This window comes from Oncorhynchus clarkii, unplaced genomic scaffold, assembly GCF_045791955.1.
Source record: "Oncorhynchus clarkii lewisi isolate Uvic-CL-2024 unplaced genomic scaffold, UVic_Ocla_1.0 unplaced_contig_2048_pilon_pilon, whole genome shotgun sequence".
In the NCBI taxonomy this organism is placed as follows: Eukaryota; Metazoa; Chordata; class Actinopteri; order Salmoniformes; family Salmonidae; genus Oncorhynchus; species Oncorhynchus clarkii.
Genome location: NW_027257988.1, coordinates 175,830 through 198,237, shown reverse-complemented (window position 1 = coordinate 198,237; position 22,408 = coordinate 175,830). Strand labels below are relative to the sequence as shown.

Genomic DNA, 22,408 nt, shown 5'->3' with positions numbered 1-22,408 from the left:
GTTAAATTTTGTCTGGCTTGATGTTCCAAATAAAATTGATTTAAAAAAAAACTGTTCGCTAGGTGTAGGCAAGACCATAAGCAAATAGGTCAACTGGGATATGACTAAAGAGTTAATTAGGGTAAACTGGGACATGACACATTTTTCCACAAATAGACAGGTATTTACCTTTCCATGGTAGCCTGATCTTATCTATGTTAGCTAACTTTCTATCAAAATGTATTGGAGTCAGATCATTTATTTATTTCAGGATATGTATACCGGGTATATCCACATCACCATCAGACCATTGTATTGGTAAACTACACAGTAATGTTAAAGTTGTATTTTTTGTGATCCAAAACGTAATATTTTGGTTTTAATCCAGAGAGGTTAGAAAAAGTATCTAGATCCTCTATGAGGCTGTGGAGGGATTCTAATTCTATAAGTATCTAGATCCTCTATGAGGCTGTGGAGGGATTCTAATTCTATAAGTATCTAGATCCTCGTTGAGGCTGTGGAGGGATTCTAATTCTATAAGTATCTAGATCCTCGTTGAGGCTGTGGAGGGATTCTAATTCTATAAGTATCTAGATCCTCTATGAGGCTGTGGAGGGATTCTAATTCTATAAGTATCTAGATCCTCTATGAGGCTGTGGATTTAAAAGAAAACATGAATCATCAGCGTACAGTGACACCTTTGTTTTTCAGCCCTGCATTTCTAATCCTTTGATATTATTGTTGGATCTAATTTTAATAGGTAACATTGCGATGGCCATAATAAATAGATATGCTGATAGTGGACAAACTTGTTTAACTCCACTTGACAGTCTAAAACTTTCTGAGAAGCAGCCATTATTTACTACTTTACACCAATAGTAACTATACAGGATTTAATTGCATGGCCTCTAAAGGCACATTTAAAAGTATCCCATAAAATAAGGGGATCTGCTGTACCTATGTTATGTCTGAAAAATGCTAATACGTGCTATGAATGTGTCAATAAATGTGTTATGAATGTGTTAATATACTATAAATGTGCTATGAATGTGTTAATAAATATACTATAAATGTGCTATGAATGTGTTAATAAATGTGCTATTGTTAATAAATGTGTTATGAATGTGTTAATGTTAATAAATGTGTTATGAATGTGTTAATACATGTGTTATAAATGTGTTAATAAATGTGTTATGAATGTGTTATGAATGTGTTAATGAATGTATTATGAATGTGTTAATAAATGTGTTATGAATGTGTTAATGTTAATAAATGTGTTATGAATGTGTTAATACATGTGTTATAAATGTGTTAATAAATGTGTTATGAATGTGTTAATGAATGTGTTATGAATGTGTTAATAAATGTGTTATAAATGTGTTAATGAATGTGTTATGAATGTGTTAATAAATGTGTTAATGAATGTGTTAATGAATGTGTTAATGAATGTGTTATGAATGTGTTAATAAATGTGTTAATAAATGTGTTATGAATGTGTTAATAAATGTGTTATGAATGTGTTATGAATGTGTTAATACATGTGTTATGAATGTGTTAATGTTAATAAATGTGTTATGAATGTGTTAATATTAATAAATGTGTTATGAATGTGTCAGTGTGTTATGAATGTGTCAGTGTGTTATGAATGTGTGAATGTGTTATGAATGTGTGAATGTGTTATGAATGTGTTAATGTGTTATGAATGTGTTAATGTGTTATGAATGTGTGAATGTGTTATGAATGTGTTATGAATGTGTTAATGTGTTATGAATGTGTGAATGTGTTATGAATGTGTGAATGTGTTATGAATGTGTGAATGTGTTATGAATGTGTGAATATGTTATGAATGTGTTAATGTGTTAGGAATGTGTGAATGTGTTAGTGTTATGAATGTGTTAATGTGTTAATGTGTTATTAATGTGTTAATGTGTTATGAATGTGTGAATGTGTTAATGTGTTATGAATGTGTTAATGTGTTGTGAATGTGTTAATGTGTTATGAATGTGTTAATGTGTTATAAATGTGTGAATGTGTTAACGTGTTATGAATAGCCTAAGGACTATTAGTCAAGCAGTCATCAGCAACATTCATATGGAAATGTACTGAGAATTAAACTGAGGAGGATTTATGTGATTGGCAGCAATCCCAGATGATGAATGTTGACATGCACTGACATGATGACATCTCAACACCAGAGAGACTAGAGCAGAGCTAGATCCTGCCACAAAGAGTAGAGCTTCTACGGATCAGAGAAACAGGATAGGCCGACTGTTTTTATATCAGAAGAACATCTTCTGTTTTAACTCTAACAAATATAAAACAACTCAATTCATCCAATCAGGAAACACTGAGCAGAGACTAGAGCTTCCATCATAGAAACAATATACTGTTTTATGTCCAAAAAACATTTCCACTTTTTTTGTAAATAAAATAATGAAATTCCTCATATTTGAAATGCTTAAATACATATAAATACACAATCCATTCCCAAGTATTGAGTCCAAGAACATTTGAATCAAGTTTATGATAACAACTGGCTGACATGAAGTGACACACCTCCTGTGTCTACATGGCTTGGCCTGGCCCCAGCCCTGAGTAATCTGCTGTGTCCTTGTGGACAGTGGAACACCTAGACTGCTCCCAAATGGAACCCTATTCCCTGTATAGTGCACTACTTTTGACCAGAGCCCATAGTGCACTACATAGTGAATAGAGTGTCATTTGGGGTTAGCCTGAAATAAGGGTCTTCGTTCCATTTCACCAGTATTCCTATATACACTGAGAACACAATGAATGATACAGTGCAGGAGCATTCATACTGCTGTTGTTAGTGTTACATTCTGCTAGATCTCCTTTATGTGTGTAATCTCAACATTCATACTGCTGTTGTTAGTGTTACATTCTGCTAGATCTCCTTTATGTGTGTAATCTCAACATTCATACTGCTGTTGTTAGTGTTACATTCTGCTAGATCTCCTTTATGTGTGTAATCTCAACATTCATACTGCTGTTGTTAGTGTTACATTCTGCTAGATCTCCTTTATGTGTGTAATCTCAACATTCATACTGCTGTTGTTAGTGTTACATTCTGCTAGATCTCCTTTATGTGTGTAATCTCAACATTCATGCTACCTTTGTCACAGCCCAGAAGCTTCTTAAATATTAGCCATGTATCAATATAGAAATGTCTAACACTTCGGGCCTTCCATTAAAATGGAACCATTGTTTCATGAACCTTATCCGTCTTCTGAAAAACAAACAGCTAGAGTTCTAGTTTGACAAAAGGGCAACTTAATGTGAAGTGTTTATCCTTTGGCAAAAGCCTGGTCCCAGATCTGTGTCTGTTATTACCAACTCCACTTCTCATTGGACAAACATGACAATTTCATCAGTGGTGGAAAAAGTTCTCAATTGTAAAGATACCTTTATAGAAAATGACTCAAGTAAAAGTTAGTCACCCAGTAAAATTCTACTTGAGTAAAGGTCTAAAAGTATTTGGTTTTATATATACTCAAGTATCAAAAGTAAATGGAATTGCTAAAATGTACTTTAGTATCATAAAAAAACAGGTAGGCCAGTTGAGAACAAGTTCTCATTTACAACCGCGACCTGGCCAAGATAAAGCAAAGCAGTGTGACACAGACAACACAGAGTTACGCATGGAATAAACAAACGTACAGTCAGTAACACAATAGAAAAAGTTTAAATACAGTGTGTGCAAATGGCATGAGGAGGTAAGGCAATAAATAGGCCATAGTAGAGAAGTAATTACAATTTAGCAAATTAACACTGGAGTGATAGATGAGCAGATGATGATGTGCAAGCAGAAATACTAGTGTTCAAAATAGCAGAAAAGTAAATAAAAACAATATGGGGATGAGGTAGTTGGATGGGCTATTTACAGATGGGCTATTTACAGATGGGCTGTGTACAGCTGCAGTGATCTGTGAGCTGATCTGACAGCTGATGCTTAAAGTTAGTGAGGGAGATACGAGTCTCCAACTTCAGCGATTTTTGCAGTTCGTTCCTGTCATTGGCAGCAGAGAACTGGAAGGAAAGGCGGCCAAAGGAGGTGTTGGCTTTGGGGATGACCTATGCTGCTATGGTGACCAGTGGTAAAAAAATAACTTCAAATTCCTTATATTAAGCAAACCAGATGGGACAATGTTCTCGTTTTTTGTTGAAGGACAGCAGGGGCTCCAACACTCAGACATAATTTACAAACAAGGCATGTTCTCTGTTTAGTGAGTCCTCCAGATCAGAGGCAGTAGGGATGACCAGGGATGTTCTCTGTTTAGTGAGTCCTCCACATCAGAGGCAGTAGGGATGACCAGGAATGTTCTCTGTTTAGTGAGTCCTCCAGATCAGAGACAGTAGGGATGACCAGGGATGTTCTCTGTTTAGTGAGTCCTCCAGATCAGAGGCAGTAGGGATGACTAGGGATGTTCTCTGTTTAGTGAGTCTGCCAGATCAGAGGCAGTAGGGATGACCAGGGATGTTCTCTGTTTAGTGAGTCCTCCAGATCAGAGGCAGTAGGGATGACCAGGGATGTGCTCTGTTTAGTGAGTCCTCCAGATCAGATGCAGTAGGGATGACCAGGGATGTTCTCTGTTTAGTGAGTCCTCCAGATCAGAGGCAGTAGGGATGACCAGGGATGTTTTCTGTTTAGTGAGTCCTCCAGATCAGAGGCAGTAGGGATGACCAGGGATGTTCTCTGTTTAGTGAGTCTGCCAGATCAGAGGCAGTAGGGATGACCAGGGATGTTCTCTGTTTAGTGAGTCCTCCAGATCAGAGGCAGTAGGGATAACCAGTCATGTTCTCTGTTTAGTGAGTTCTCCAGATCAGAGGCAGTAGGGATGACCAGGGATGTTCTCTGTTTAGTGAGTCCTCCAGATCAGAGGCAGTAGAGATGACCAGGGATGTTCTTTGTTTAGTGAGTCCTCCAGATCAGAGACAGTAGGGATGACCAGGGATGTTCTCTGTTTAGTGAGTCCTCCAGATCAGAGGCACTAGGGATGACCAGGGATGTTCTCTTGATAAGTGTGTGAATTAGACCATTTTCCTGTCAAAATGTAACAAGTACTTTTGGGTGTCAGGTAAAATGTACGGAGTAAAAAGCACATTTTATTTAGGAATATAGTGAATTAAAAGTAAAAGTTGGCAGAAATATGAATAGTAAAGAACAGAAACCCCAAAAAGCAGTAACAGACTGGCATCGAGGCTTCCTTTCAGAACAGAGGGACTGTTTCATTATATCTATATTAGCATCACAATACTTCTGAGACAGGAAGTCTTATCCCTAGTGTGTTTGAACTTAGATGCATTGAACAACAGCTTTCCTGGGATCATCTGGGAGCATTGTCATGTCCAGTCTCTTCACCACATGATGGAGAAAGTAAAGTCCTACTTTACAGCACAATCAAATGGACAGTAAAAGGACATGTCTGACAGCCATACACAGCAGGAACATAATCCACTGTAATCCCTGTAGAGTAGCGGGACCAGGCAGCTTCTATTATCTGAGCTGAGAGCTGTACTGTAGTGTATTACAGACCCTGTGCCCTGCTAGGACAGCACCTGCCCACTGCACCCAGCTGCAGTTAGTCTCCAGAGAAAACAACCACTGGTCATTAAGCCTCTTATACAGCCTCTGGGTTTATGATGCTCTTCAAATGGCACCCGATTCCCTACAGTCTTAGAACAAAAGACAAAAACTACAACCTAAAAGGATTATTCATCTGTCCCCATAGAACCCTTTCAAGAACCCTTGCTGGTTGCAAGTAGAATTGTTTTGGGTTCCATGTAGAACCCTGTCCACAGAGGAACCCTGTCCACAGAGGAACCCTGTCCACAGAGGGTTCTACATGGAACCCAAAATAGTTCTACCTGGAACCAAAAAGGGTTCTCCTAATGGGACAGCCGAATAACCCTTTTGGATCCCTTTTCTCTAAGAGTGTATATGTCTCCTGACTCTGGTATCTATGAGGTAGGGGTCAGATGTCAGCTCTGTCTTCTGACTCTGGTATCTATGAGGTAGAGGTCAGCTCTGTCTCCTGACTCTGGTAACTATGAGGTAGGGGTTAGCTCTGTCTCCTGACTCTGGTAACTATGAGGTAGAGGTCAGATGTCAGCTCTGTCTCCTGACTCTGGTAACGATGAGGTAGGGGTCAGATGTCAGCTCTGTCTCCTGACTCTGGTAACTATGAGGTAGGGGTCAGATGTCAGCTCTGTCTCCTGACTCTGGTAACTATGAGGTAGAGGTCAGCTCTGTCTCCTGACTCTGGTAACTATGAGGTAGAGGTCAGATGTCAGCTCTGTCTTCTGTCTCTGGTATCTATGAGGTAGAGGTCAGCTCTGTCTTCTGACTCTGGTAACTATGAGATAGGGGTCAGATGTCAGATCTGTCTCCTGACTCTGGTAACTATGAGGTAGGGGTCAGCTGTCAGCACTGTCTCCTGACTCTGGTATCTATGAGGTAGGGGTCAGATGTCAGCACTGTCTCCTGACTCTGGTATCTATGAGGTAGGGGTCAGATGTCAGCTCTGTCTCCTGGATCTGGTATCTATGAGGTAGGGGTCAGATGCCAGCTCTGTCTCCTGGCTCTGGTATCTATGAGGTATCTATGAGGTAGGGCTCCGGTATCTATGAGGTAGGGGTCAGATGTCCAGGTCCAGACATACCTGATACTCTACTAGTGGATCATAATGACAGCGGGTCCAATATGTGTCCATCTTAATCTCCTCTTTTCTTTAGTGTCACTTCAGAGAGAATGTCTGCTTGGAAGAAATCAGTTTCCTGTTAATCCAGGACGCAGGGCGAGGGCTCTGACCCAGATGAGGGGATTAGAGGAGGAGGAATAAAATGTTGACAGAAACATAGAATAAAAGAGTGTGATGGATAGAGGGGAGGATGATGTTAGAGAGAGATTGGGACAGACAGGAGACTAGTGAAGGTGGGACTGACTGTGACCTCTATCCTGATCTGAATGCCAAATGGCACCAAATTCCCTAGTGCACTATTTTTGATCAGGGCTTGTAGGGGTCAGAAGTAGTCACTGTATTGGGAGTATGCTGTCATTTGGGCCACCTGCCTGTTCTGCTGTCAGATAACAGTCAGTCAACTCCAGACTGGTAATAATAGCATCATACCATCCAACAATGCCTGGAAGGAAGTTGCAACATCCTCTACACCTGCAGTACAGTTGGAAGTAGCTAGTGACGAATGTAATGTAAAACGATCTCTTAACAATGCCAACACTGATCAACAAAATGGATGTCCATGGAAATTAAATTAACAATATTTACCTACATAAATACTACGTACATTTCTATACTGATTGACAGGTTTTACGCTACTACAGTGATCGCAGATCTTATAAATGTGGCCAGAAATATAGCTAAATATTTAATAGTCTTAATGACTATCTGACAGCAGTTCAACCATTAAGCTAACTGACAGCAGTATTCAGTTCAGTCACTAAGCTAACTGACAGTAGTATTCAGTTCAGTCAGTAAGCTAACTGACAGCAGTATTCAGTTCAGTCATTAAGCTAACTGACAGCAGTATTCAGTTCAGTCAGTAAGCTAACTGACAGCAGTATTCAGTTCAGTCAGTAAGCTAACTGACAGCAGTATTCAGTTCAGTCAGTAAGCTAACTGACAGCAGTATTCAGTTCAGTCAGTAAGCTAACTGACAGCAGTATTCGTGTGAAACTGAAAGCGCGAACCACTGCTTTTAATCAGGGCAAGGTGTCTGGTAACATGACCGAATACAAACAGTGCAGCTATTCCCTCCGCAAGCTAACTGACAGCAGTATTCAGTTCAGTCACTAAGCTAACTGACAGTAGTATTCAGTTCAGTCAGTAAGCTAACTGACAGCAGTATTCAGTTCAGTCAGTAAGCTAACTGACAGCAGTATTCAGTTCAGTCAGTAAGCTAACTGACAGCAGTATTCAGTTCAGTCAGTAAGCTAACTGACAGCAGTATTCAGTTCAGTCAGTAAGCTAACTGGCAGCAGTATTCAGTTCAGTCAGTAAGCTAACTGACAGCAGTATTCAGTTCAGTCAGTAAGCTAACTGACAGCAGCATTCGTGTGAAACTGAAAGCGCGAACCACTGCTTTTAATCAGGGCAAGGTGTCTGGTAACATGACCGAATACAAACAGTGCAGCTATTCCCTCCGCAAGGCTATCAAACAAGCTAAGCGCCAGTACAGAGACAAAGTAGAATCTCAATTCAACGGCTCAGACACAAGAGGCATGTGGCAGGGTCTACAGTCAATCACGGACTACAGGAAGAAATCCAGCCCAGTCACGGACCAGGATGTCTTGCTCCCAGGCAGACTAAATAACTTCTTTGCCCGCTTTGAGGACAATACAGTGCCACTGACCTGCAACGAAAACATGCGGTCTCTCCTTCACTGCAGCCGAGGTGAGTAAGACATTTAAACGTGTTAACCCTCGCAAGGCTGCAGGCCCAGACGGCATCCCCAGCCGCGCCCTCAGAGCATGCGCAGACCAGCTGGCCGGTGTGTTTACGGACATATTCAATCAATCCCTATACCAGTCTGCTGTTCCCACATGCTTCAAGAGGGCCACCATTGTTCCTGTTCCCAAGAAAGCTAAGGTAACTGAGCTAAACGACTACCGCCCCGTAGCACTCACATCCGTCATCATGAAGTGCTTTGAGAGACTAGTCAAGGACCATATCACCTCCACCCTACCTGACACCCTAGACCCACTCCAATTTGCTTACCGCCCAAATAGGTCCACAGACGATGCAATCTCAACCACACTGCACACTGCCCTAACCCATCTGGACAAGAGGAATACCTACGTGAGAATGCTGTTCATCGACTACAGCTCGGCATTCAACACCATAGTACCCTCCAAGCTCGTCATCAAGCTCGAGACCCTGGGTCTCGACCCCGCCCTGTGCAACTGGGTACTGGACTTCCTGACGGGCCGCCCCCAGGTGGTGAGGGTAGGCAACAACATCTCCTCCCCGCTGATCCTCAACACTGGGGCCCCACAAGGGTGCGTTCTGAGCCCTCTCCTGTACTCCCTGTTCACCCACGACTGCGTGGCCACGCACGCCTCCAACTCAATCATCAAGTACCTCGTGATAAGCTGTAGACCACACTATCTACCAAGAGAGTTCTCATCTGTATTATTCGTAGCTGTCAAGTTTGCGGACGACACAACAGTGGTAGGCTTGATTACCAACAACGACGAGACGGCCTACAGGGAGGAGGTGAGGGCCCTCGGAGTGTGGTGTCAGGAAAATAACCTCACACTCAACGTCAACAAAACTAAGGAGATGATTGTGGACTTCAGGAAACAGCAGAGGGAACACCCCCCTATCCACATCGATGGAACAGTAGTGGAGAGGGTAGCAAGTTTTAAGTTCCTCGGCATACACATCACAGACAAACTGAATTGGTCCACTCACACAGACAGCATCGTGAAGAAGGCGCAGCAGCGCCTCTTCAACCTCAGGAGGCTGAAGAAATTCGGCTTGTCACCAAAAGCACTCACAAACTTCTACAGATGCACAATCGAGAGCATCCTGGCGGGCTGTATCACCGCCTGGTATGGCAACTGCACCGCCCTCAACCGTAAGGCTCTCCAGAGGGTAGTGAGGTCTGCACAACGAATCACCGGGGGCAAACTACCTGCCCTCCAGGACACCTACACCACCCGATGTCACAGGAAGGCCATAAAGATCATCAAGGACATCAACCACCCGAGCCACTGCCTGTTCACCCCGCTATCATCCAGAAGGCGAGGTCAGTACAGGTGTATCAAAGCTGGGACCGAGAGACTGAAAAACAGCTTCTATCTCAAGGCCATCAGACTGTTAAACAGCCACCACTAACACTGAGTGGCTGCTGCCAACACACTGACACTGACTCAACTCCAGCCACTTTAATAATGGGAATTGATGGGAAATGATGTAAATATATCACTAGCCACTTTAAACAATGCTACCTTATATAAATGTTACTTACCCTACATTATTCATCTCATATGCATACGTATATACTGTACTCTATATCATCGACGGTATCCTTATGTAATACATGTAACACTAGCCACTTTATACTATGCCACTTTGTTTACATACTCATCTCATTTGTACATACTGTACTCGATACCATCTACTGTATCTTGCCTATGCTGCTCTGTACCATCACTCATTCATATATCCTTATGTACATATTCTTTATCCCCTTACACTGTGTACAAGACAGTAGTTTTGGAATTGTTAGTTAGATTACTTGTTATTACTGCATTGTCGGAACTAGAAGCACAAGTATTTCGCTACACTCGCATTAACATCTGCTAACCATGTGTATGTGACAAATAAAATTTGATTTGATTTGATTTGATTTTTATTCAGTTCAGTCAGTAAGCTAACTGACAGCAGTATTCAGTTCAGTCAGTAAGCTAACTGACAGCAGTATTCAGTTCAGTCAGTAAGCTAACTGACAGCAGTATTCAGTTCAGTCAGTAAGCTAACTGACAGCAGTATTCAGTTCAGTCAGTAAGCTAACTGACAGCAGTATTCAGTTCAGTCAGTAAGCTAACTGACAGCAGTATTCAGTTCAGTCATTAAGCTAACTGACAGCAGTATTCAGTTCAGTCAGTAAGCTAACTGACAGCAGTATTCAATTCAGTCAGTAAGCTAACTGACAACAGTATTCAGTTCAGTCAGTAAGCTAACTGACAGCAGTATTCAGTTCAGTCAGTAAGCTAACTGACAGCAGTATTCAGTTCAGTCATTAAGCTAACTGACAGCAGTATTCAGTTCAGTCAGTAAGCTAACTGACAGCAGTATTCAGTTCAGTCATTAAGCTAACTGACAGCCGTATTCAGTTCAGTCATTAAGCTAACTGACAGCAGTATTCAATTCAGTCAGTAAGCTAACTGACAGCAGTATTCACTTCAGTCAGTAAGCTAACTGACAGCAGTATTCAGTTCTGTCAGTAAGGAACTGCCAACTACTGGGGTCAGTTTTGGTGCAGAGAGAGAGAGAGAGAGAGAGAGAGAGAGAGTCTTTATGGCTGACGGCTTAACTACCATCACACAACAACTCCTCCTATCATCACAACACTGTCCCTCACTATTAGCCAGGCTGGCCAGAGCAGAGAGGGAATGTACCTCCCTAATGACACCCTATTCCCTATAGAGTGCACTATTTTTCACCAGGGCCTACTGGGCTCAGGTCAAATATAGTGCACTATATAGGGAATATAGTCCCATTTGGGATGCAGACAGAGACAGAGAGCTAGCTACACTAATCCTGACAAACGGCTGCTCCATCATCCGTCCGTCCTGCAGAGTAGAGGCAGGGTGAGACGACAGTACAGTTGGCCCTGAACATCTGTCTCATTATGAAGGCAGTGTGTTGTGGCCATGCTGAGACCACACTAGACCACAGGGACGCCCAGCGTCCCAATAGGCATCCTATTCGCTATATAGTGCACTACGTTTGACCTGAGTGGTAGTAGTAGTACACTACATTGGGAATAGGGTTCAATTTGGGACAGAGAGGGACAGGGAGAAAGCTAGCTAGCTAGCACCCTAGGCAGATCAGCCCACCACACAGAGAGGACAGGAGAGAACAGGACAAGGGTCAGAGTTCACACAGGGTCAGCACACCTTCTATATGACCATACAGATAAATAAACAGATGAATGTTGACCTGGTGGACCTTGTTCACTGCCAAAAGCCCCAGTCCGACTGTACACATCTAATCTCCAGTGACTTCTCTAACTACATCATGCTTTAATGGGTTTCCTCGTGTGAGACTACTGTCTCCACAGGGATGAAGCCAGTCTGAGTTCACTACAAACAAGGGCTGTGAAATAGGGTTCATTTGATGTCAAAACACTGTCTAATGTTATTGTAGGCTGTGGCTAGATGAGGTGTGCTAGCAGTGCTGGTCTAAAACACGCTATAGAGTCCAGACATTTGTAATGGGAGGACCTCGTCAATAACGGAGTAATTTTGATGGGAAATTCCTGTATGTGCCAAACCCCAACCCTGTATGAGCCCAACCCCAACCCTGTATGAGCCCAAACCCTAACCATGTATGAGCAAAACCACAACCCTGTATGAGCAAAACCACAACCCTGTATGAGTCCAACCACAACCCTGTATGAGCCCAACCCCAACCCTGTATGAGCCCAACCCCAACCCTGTATGAGCCCAACCACAACCCTGTATGAGCCCAACCCCAACCCTGTATGAGCAAAACCACAACCCTGTATGAGTCCAACCACAACCCTGTATGAGCAAAACCACAACCCTGTATGAGTCCAACCACAACCCTGTATGAGCAAAACCACAACCCTGTATGAGCAAAACCACAACCCTGTACGAGTCCAACCCTGTATGAGCCCAACCCTGTATGAACCCAAACCCAACACTGTATGAGCCCAACCCTGTATGAGCCCAACCCCAACCCTGTATGAGCCCAACCCTGTATGAGCCCAATCCCAACCCTGTATGAGCCCAACACTGTATGAGCCCAACCCTAACCCTGTATGAGCCCAACCCTGTATAAGCCCAACCCCAAACCTGTATGAGCCCAACCACAACCCTGTATGAGCCCAACCCTAACCCTGTACGAGCCCAACCCCAACCCTGTATGAGCCCAACCCTGTATGAGCCCAACCCCAACCCTGTATGAGCCCAACCCTGTATGAGCCCAACAGTGTATGAGCCCAACCCTAACCCTGTATGAGCCCAACCACAACCCTGTACGAGCCCAACCCTAACCCTGTACGAGCCCAACCCTGTATGAGCCCAACAGTGTACGAGCCCAACCCCGACCCTGTATGAGCCCAACCCCAACCCTGTATGAGCCCAACCCCAACCCTGTATGAGCCCAACCCCAAATGAGCCCAACCCTGTATGACCCTAACCCTGTATGAGCCCAAGCATGTATGAGTCCAACCTTAACCATGTATGAGTCCAACCCTAATCCTGTATGAGCCCAACCCTAATCCTGTATGAGCCCAACCCTGAATGAGGCCAACCCTGAATGAGCCCAACCCTGTATGAGCCCAACCCCAACCCTGTATGAGCCCAACCCTGTATGAGCATAACCCTGTATGAGTCCAACCCTGTATGAGTCCAACCCAAACCCTGTATGAGCCCAACCCTGTATGAGCCAAACCCTGTATGAGTCCAAACCTGTATGAGTCCAACCCTGTCTCAGTGTCTCCTGACCCCTCCTGTCTCAGCCTCCAGTATTTATGCTGCAGTAGTTTATGTGTCGGGGGGCTAGGGTCAGTTTGTTATATCTGGAGTACTTCTCCTGTCCTATTCGGTGTCTGTGTGAATTTAAGTGTGCTCTCTCTAATTCTCTCTTTCTTTCTCTCTCTCGGAGGACCTGAGCCCTAGGACCATGCCTCAGGACTACCTGACATGATGACTCCTTGCTGTCCCCAGTCCACCTGGCCGTGCTGCTGCTCCAGTTTCAACTGTTCTGCCTTATTATTATTCGACCATGCTGGTCATTTATGAACATTTGAACATCTTGGCCATGTTCTGTTATAATCTCCACCCGGCACAGCCAGAAGAGGACTGGCCACCCCACATAGCCTGGTTCCTCTCTAGGTTTCTTCCTAGGTTTTGGCCTTTCTAGGGAGTTTTTCCTAGCCACCGTGCTTCTATACCTGCATTGCTTGCTGTTTGGGGTTTTAGGCTGGGTTTCTGTACAGCACTTTGAGATATCAGCTGATGTACGAAGGGCTATATAAATAAATTTGATTTGATTTGATTTGAACCATGTATGAGTCCAACCCTGTATGAGTCCAACCCTGTATGAGCCCAAACCCAACCTTGTATGAGCCCAACCCTAACCCTGTATGAGCCCAACCCCAACCCTGTATGAGCCCAACCCCAACCCTGTATGAGCCCAACCCCAACCCTGTATGAGCCCAACCCTGTATGAGCCCAAGCATGTATGAGTCCAACCCTAAACCTGTAGGAGTCCAACCCTAACCCTGTATGAGCCCAACCCTGTATGAGCATAACCCTGTATGAGCATAACCCTGTATGAGCCCAACCCTGTATGAGCCCAACCCTGTATGAGCCCAACCCTGTATGAGCCCAACCCTGTATGAGCCCAACCCTGTATGAGCCCAACCCTGTATGAGCCCAACCTCAACCCTGTATGAGCCAAAACCAACCCTGTATGAGCCCAAACCCAACCCTGTATGAGCCCAACCCTGTATGAGCCCAACCCTGTATGAGCCCAACCCTGTATGAGCTCAACCCTGTATCAGTCCAACCCCATACGTATGTATCAACCACCACAACAAGGAATGAGACGTATGGTAATACCACCACAACAAAGACTGAGACGTATGGTAATAACACCACAACAAGGACTGAGAGGTATGTATCAACCATCACAACAAGGACTGAGACGTATGGTAATAACACCACAACAAGGACTGAGAGGTATGTATCAACCACCACAACAAGGACTGAGACGTATGTATCAACCATCACAAAAAGGACTGAGACGTAACACCACCACAACAAGGACTGAGACGTATGGTAATACCACCACAAGGACTGAGACGTATGTATCAACCACCACAACAAGGACTGAGACGTATGGTAATACCACCACAACAAGGACTGAGACGTATGGTAATACCACCACAACAAGGACTGAGACGTATGGTAATACCACCACAACAAGGACTGAGATGTATGTATCAACCACCACAACAAGGACTGAGACGTATGGTAATACCACCACAACAAGGACGGAGACGTATGGTAATACCACCACAACAAAGACTGAGACGTATGTATCAACACCAGCACAACAAGGACTGAGAGGTATGTATCAACCACCACAACAAGGACTGAGACGTATGGTAATACCACCACAACAAGGACTGAGACGTATGGTAATACCACCACAACAAAGACTGAGACGTATGTATCAACACCACCACAACAAAGACTGAGACGTATGTATCAACACCACCACAACAAGGACTGAGACGTATGGTAATACCACCACAACAAAGACTGAGACGTATGTATCAACACCAGCACAACAAGGACTGGGATGTATGGTAATACCACCACAACAAGGACTGAGACGTATGTATCAACCACCACAACAAGGACTGAGACGTATGGTAATACCACCACAACAAGGACTGAGACGTATGGTAATACCACCACAACAAAGACTGAGACGTGTGTATCAACACCAGCACAACAAGGACTGAGAGGTATGTATCAACCACCACAACAAGGACTGAGACGTATGGTAATACCACCACAACAAGGACTGAGACGTATGGTAATACCACCACAACAAAGACTGAGACGTATGGTAATACCACCACAACAAAGACTGAGACGTGTGTATCAACACCAGCAGAACAAGGACTGAGACGTATGTATCAACACCACCACAACAAGGACTGAGACGTATGTATCAACCACCACAACAAAGACTGAGACGTGTGTATCAACCATCACAACAAGGACTGAGACGTATGGTAATACCACCACAACAAGGACTGAGACGTATGTATCAACCACCACAACAAGGACTGAGACGTGTGTATCAACCATCACAACAAGGACTGAGATGTATGTATCAACACCAGCACAACAAGGACTGGGATGTATGGTAATACCACCACAACAAGGACTGAGACGTATGTATCAACCACCACAACAAGGACTGAGACGTGTGTATCAACCATCACAACAAGGACTGAGACGTATGGTAATACCACCACAACAAGGACTGAGACGTATGGTAATACCACCACAACAAGGACTGAGACGTATGGTAATACCACCACAACAAGGACTGAGACGTGTGTATCAACACCACTACAGCATTAGATGGTAATAACACCACTACATCATTAGATGGTATCAACACCACTACAGCATTAGATGGTAATAACACTACTACATCATTAGATGGTAATAACACCACTACAGCATTAGATGGTAATAACACCACTACAGCATTAGATGGTATCAACACCACTACAGCATTAGATGGTAATAACACCACTACATCATTAGATGGTAATAACACCACTACAGCATTAGATGGTAATAACACCACTACATCATTAGATGGTAATAACACCACTACAGCATTAGATGGTAATAACACCACTACAGCATTAGATGGTAATAACACCACTACAGCATTAGATGGTAATAACACCACTACAGCATTAGATGGTAATAACACCACTACAGCATTAGATGGTAATAACACCACTACGGCATTAGATGATAATAACACCACTACAGCATTAGATGGTAATAACACCACTACAGCATTAGATGGTAATAACACCACTACAGCATTAGATGGTATCAACACTACTACAGCATTAGATGGTAATAACACCACTACAGCATTAGATGGTAATACCACCACAACAAGGACTGAGACGTGTGTATCAACACCACTACAGCATTAGATGGTAATAACACCACTACAGCATTAGATGGTAATAACACCACTACAGCATTAGATGGTAATAACACCACTACAGCATTAGATGGTAATAACACAACTACAGCATTAGATGGTAATAACACCACTACAGCATTAGATGGTAATAACACCACTACAGCATTAGATGGTAATAACACCACTACTGCATTAGATGGTAATAACACCACTACTGCATTAGATGGTAATAACACCACTACAGCATTAGATGGTAATAACACCACTACAGCATTAGATGGTAATAACACAACTACAGCATTAGATGGTAATAACACAACTACAGCATTAGATGGTAATAACACCACTACAGCATTAGATGGTAATAACACTACTACAGCATTAGATGGTAATAACACCACTACAGCATTAGATGGTAATAACACCACTAAAGCATTAGATGGTAATAACACCACTACATCATTAGATGGTAATAACACCACTACAGCATTAGATGGTAATAACACCACTACAGCATTAGATGGTATCAACACCACTACAGCATTAGATGGTAATAACACCACTACAGCATTAGATGGTAATAACACCACTACAGCATTAGATGGTAATAACACCACTACAGCATTAGATGGTATCAATACCACTACAGCATTAGATGGTAATAACACCACTACAGCATTAGATGGTAATAACACTACTACATCATTAGATGGTAATAACACCACTACAGCATTAGATGGTAATAACACCACTACAGCATTAGATGGTAATAACACCACTACAGCATTAGATGGTAATAACACCACTACAGCATTAGATGGTAATAACATCACTACAGCATTAGATGGTAATAACACCACTACATCCTTAGATGGTAATAACACCACTACAGCATTAGATGGTAATAACACCACTACAGCATTAGATGGTATCAACACAACTACAGCATTAGATGGTAATAACACCACTACAGCATTAGATGGTAATAACACCACTACGGCATTAGATGGTAATAACACCACTACAGCATTAGATGGTAATAACACCACTACAGCATTAGATGGTAATAACACCACTACATCATTAGATGGTAATAACACCACTACAGCATTAGATGGTAATAACACCACTACAGCATTAGATGGTACCAACACCACTACAGCATTAGATGGTAATAACACCACTACAGCATTATATGGTAATAACACCACTACAGCATTAGATGGTAATAACACCACTACAGCATTAGATGGTATCAATACCACTACAGCATTAGATGGTAATAACACCACTACAGCATTAGATGGTAATAACACCACTACAGCATTAGATGGTAATAACACCACTACAGCATTAGATGGTAATAACACCACTACAGCATTAGATGGTAATAACACCACTACAGCATTAGATGGTAATAACACCACTACAGCATTAGATGGTAATAACACCACTACATCCTTAGATGGTAATAACACCACTACAGCATTAGATGGTAATAACACCACTACAGCATTAGATGGTATCAACACAACTACAGCATTAGATGGTAATAACACCACTACAGCATTAGATGGTAATAACACCACTACGGCATTAGATGGTAATAACACCACTACAGCATTAGATGGTAATAACACCACTACAGCATTAGATGGTAATAACACCACTACAGCATTAGATGGTAATAACACTACTACGGCATTAGATGGTAATAACACCACTACAGCATTAGATGGTATCAACACAACTACATCATTAGATGGTAATAACACCACTACAGCATTAGATGGTATCAACACAACTACATCATTAGATGGTAATAACACCACTACAGCATTAGATGGTAATAACACCACTACAGCATTAGATGGTAATAACACCACTACAGCATTAGATGGTAATAACACTACTACAGCATTAGATGGTATCAACACCACTACATCATTAGATGGTAATAACACCACTACAGCATTAGATGGTAATAACACCACTACATCATTAGATGGTAATAACACCACTACAGCATTAGATGGTAATAACACCACTACGGCATTAGATGGTAATAACACCACTACGGCATTAGATGGTATCAACACCACTACAGCATTAGATGGTAATAAGCACTTTGTATTGTTGTTTTTTAACAAAATGAAGTGCTTTATAAATAACATTTGATTGATTGAATAAGATGTTAACTTAAGAATTGTGGAATCGATGCTAGAAGTGCTTAAGGCTGTTCCGTTGAGTTGACACTACAGACGTTGAGCAACAGTCCAAACATGTCCTGTCAAAGAGGCATTTCTTAAACAATGTGTGTTCCTGTTCAGTGTTTAGACAGAGCTAGCTGCTGCCTGCTGGTTTAGGTATTTAGGAAACAGGACAGAGAGCATCATGGGAAAGTTAGCAGTTAACTTTCATCTCATATATGGCACCTTTCTGCCATCACGTCGCCCTAATTGAACATCCACAGACTTAAACATGTTGTAAAGTGTTTTGAATTATTTTTACAACAGATTTGAATCATAGAAGATTAAAGTGTGTTTGCTTGGTCCTTCATTACTTGTTGATTGCTTAACATTGTGTTTTACAGCACTTTCCATAGACTCATGGGACAGTTACCAGATACCTAGAAAAAGGAACACGATACATTATATGATTTTATGGCAGATGCTAGATGCCATATGAGAATCTACATGACATGATTTTATGGCAGATGCTAGATGCCATATGAGAATCTACATGACATGATTTTACGGCAGATGCTAGGTGCCATATGAGAATCTACATGACATGATTTTATGACAGATGCTAGATGCCATATGAGAATCTACATGACATGATTTTATGGCAGATGCTAGATGCCATATGAGAATCTACATGACATGATTTTATGACAGATGCTAGGTGCCATATGAGAATCTACATGACATGATTTTATGACAGATGCTAGATGCCATATGAGAATCTACATGACATGATTTTATGACAGATGCTAGGTGCCATATGAGAATCTACATGACATGATTTTATGGCAGGTGCTAGATGCCATATGAGAATCTACATGACATGATTTTATGGCAGATGCTAGATGCCATATGAGAATCTACATGACATGATTTTATGACAGATGCTAGATGCCATATGAGAATCTACATGACATGATTTTATGGCAGGTGCTAGGTGCCATATGAGAATCTACATGACATGATTTTATGGCAGATGCCATATGAGAATCTACATGACATGATTTTATGACAGATGCCATATGAGAATCTACATGACATGATTTTATGACAGATGCTAGATGCCATATGAGAATCTACATGACATGATTTTATGGCAGGTGCTAGATGCCATATGAGAATCTACATGACATGATTTTATGGCAGGTGCTAGGTGCCATATGAGAATCTACATGACATGATTTTATGACAGATGCTAGATGCCATATGAGAATCTACATGACATGATTTTATGACAGATGCTAGATGCCATATGAGAATCTACATGACATGATTTTATGGCAGATGCTAGATGTCATATGAGAATCTACATGACATGATTTTATGGCAGGTGCCATATGAGAATCTACATGACATGATTTTATGACAGGTGCCATATGAGAATCTACATGATATGATTTTATGACAGGTGCCATATGAGAATCTACATGATATGATTTTATGACAGGTGCCATATGAGAATCTACATGACATGATTTTATGACAGATGCCATATGAGAATCTACATGACATGATTTTATGACAGATGCTAGGTGCCATATGAGAATCTACATTACATGATTTTATGGCAGGTGCCATATGAGAATCTACATGACATGATTTTATGGCAGGTGCCATATGAGAATCTACATGACATGATTTTATGGCAGATGCTAGGTGCCATATGAGAATCTACATGACATGATTTTATGACAGATGCTAGGTGCCATATGAGAATCTACATGACATGATTTTATGGCAGGTGCTAGATGCCATATGAGAATCTACATGACATGATTTTATGGCAGGTGTGCTTGTTTGGTCTGTTGAAGTATTTCCATACACACCAATGTGTTTACACTTTGTTTAAACACCCATACTGGTCTTTTGTCATGATGCACTTCCGAATTGATAAACCTGTTTTAGGGAGGATACCCGTTTCGAATTCTTCACAATCCCATTCTGAAATTCCAAACACGACTTCGGCATTTAAATGAAATACAGGCTACATGGTATAAAAGTACAGTAGTTCTGACAACTTTTACAGCACATTGTTGAAGTCGACAACGTCACCAAGTTCACACCTGTACTGGACAGGCTCGTGGAGGGCAACTCCAGACAGGTAACTTTACAATCATAAACGCAACCTGTAAAATAAAGTAACATCCCAGAATTTACCTTTATCTCCGTTGCTAAAAACATTCTCAAACGTCTCTATCCCATGCACGTCAAGGTTGCGGGATAGGTTTGTTGAAGCGAGAAACACGTCACATCTGCAATCTCCCTTAGCGTAGCGGTACTTCTGAACAAACGACGGGACTTCCTCGTCGAATACGGGAGCGCGCTATGAAAAGGAGCGCGCAGTGAATTAAAGGGCGGTGGCGCAAACAGGTCAATGTTTGGCCGACGTTTAGAATAGGGGTGTATTCACTAGGAACCTTCTTTTACGGCTGCTGCGTAACCGTTACCAAACCGAAGCAAACGGGTTGGGACCCACCTGAAGTTGTCCAATAGAAACTCTGGTTTTCATTGCGAAAGTTTTAGCAGCTGTTTACTATGATGTCGAATAGATCTCCTGGTGTGTATTCATGTTTGCCAAGGGAAGCCCCAAAACATGTACCAAGAAAATAAACATAATGTCTTTCTTCTCTATGCGTTTCATAATGTTCCTTCAAATTGGCTAGAGGCAGAATGTTTACCATCAGAGAAAGCATCAGAGCGAGCGAAACAGCACCCCTCGGTCTCTGTATGTATAGGCCATCTATCTGATGCTGTCTGGTCAGTGAAACAGCACCCCTCTGTCTCTGTATGTAAAGGCCATCTATCTGATGCTGTCTGGTCAGTGAAACAGCACCCCTCTGTCTCTGTATGTAAAGGCCATCTATCTGATGCTGTCTGGTCAGTGAAACAGCACCCCTCTGTCTCTGTATGTAAAGGTCATCTATCTGATGCTGTCTGGTCAGTGAAACAGCACCCCTCGGTCTCTGTATGTATAGGCCATCTATCTGATGCTGTCTGGTCAGTGAAACAGCACCCCTCTGTCTCTGTATGTAAAGGTCATCTATCTGATGCTGTCTGGTCAGTGAAACAGCACCCCTCTGTCTCTGTATGTAAAGGCCATCTATCTGATGCTGTCTGGTCAGTGAAACAGCTCCCCTCTATCTGATGCTGTCTGGTCAGTGAAACAGCTCCCCTCTATCTGATGCTGTCTGGTCAGTGAAACAGCTCCCCTCTATCTGATGCTGTCCGGTCAAAAAGAGTATGACATTGTTGCCGCCCGTAGCATTGAACGCAAGGCACGCCACCGAGCATTTTGGCCTCCCTTGATAAAAAAAGCATATAATAATAGCCAATCAGCATTGAGCTAAATTGAGTGAGCTGAACTGTGAATGGTCCTGGAGCACCAATAGAAAGTAGAAAGGGAAGCCAGTCTGGTTTTGGCTTCACTCCAATCACATCACATCGAGAGCAAAACCAAAGTTGTTGGTTGCATCTCGCACCAGAGTGGAGCAGCAGTCTAACCCCCCTGTTGGGGTCAGTGAGTTGTAACATATTGTCTTTCTATTGACGACCTGTTGGGGTCAGTGAGTTGTAACATATTGACCTGTTGGGGTCAGTGAGTTGTAACATGTTGGGGTCAGTGAGTTGTAACATGTTGGGGTCAGTGAGTTGTAACATATTGTCTATCTATTGGAGACCTGTTGGGGTCAGTGA

The 22,408-nt window shown here is 42.4% G+C and overlaps 1 protein-coding gene across 1 annotated transcript in view; it reads right to left on the bottom strand.

Moving 5' to 3' along the window:
- The window catches only part of LOC139394410 (multiple C2 and transmembrane domain-containing protein 2-like), a gene marked incomplete at its 3' end in the record, with an annotated part of 70,537 nt that extends 49,535 nt beyond the window's left edge, over positions 1-21,002 (bottom strand). Inside the window, exon 1 of the mRNA XM_071142467.1 lies at positions 20,873-21,002. The remainder of the gene's footprint in view (positions 1-20,872) is intronic.
- Between the last annotated feature and the right edge of the window lie 1,406 nt (positions 21,003-22,408).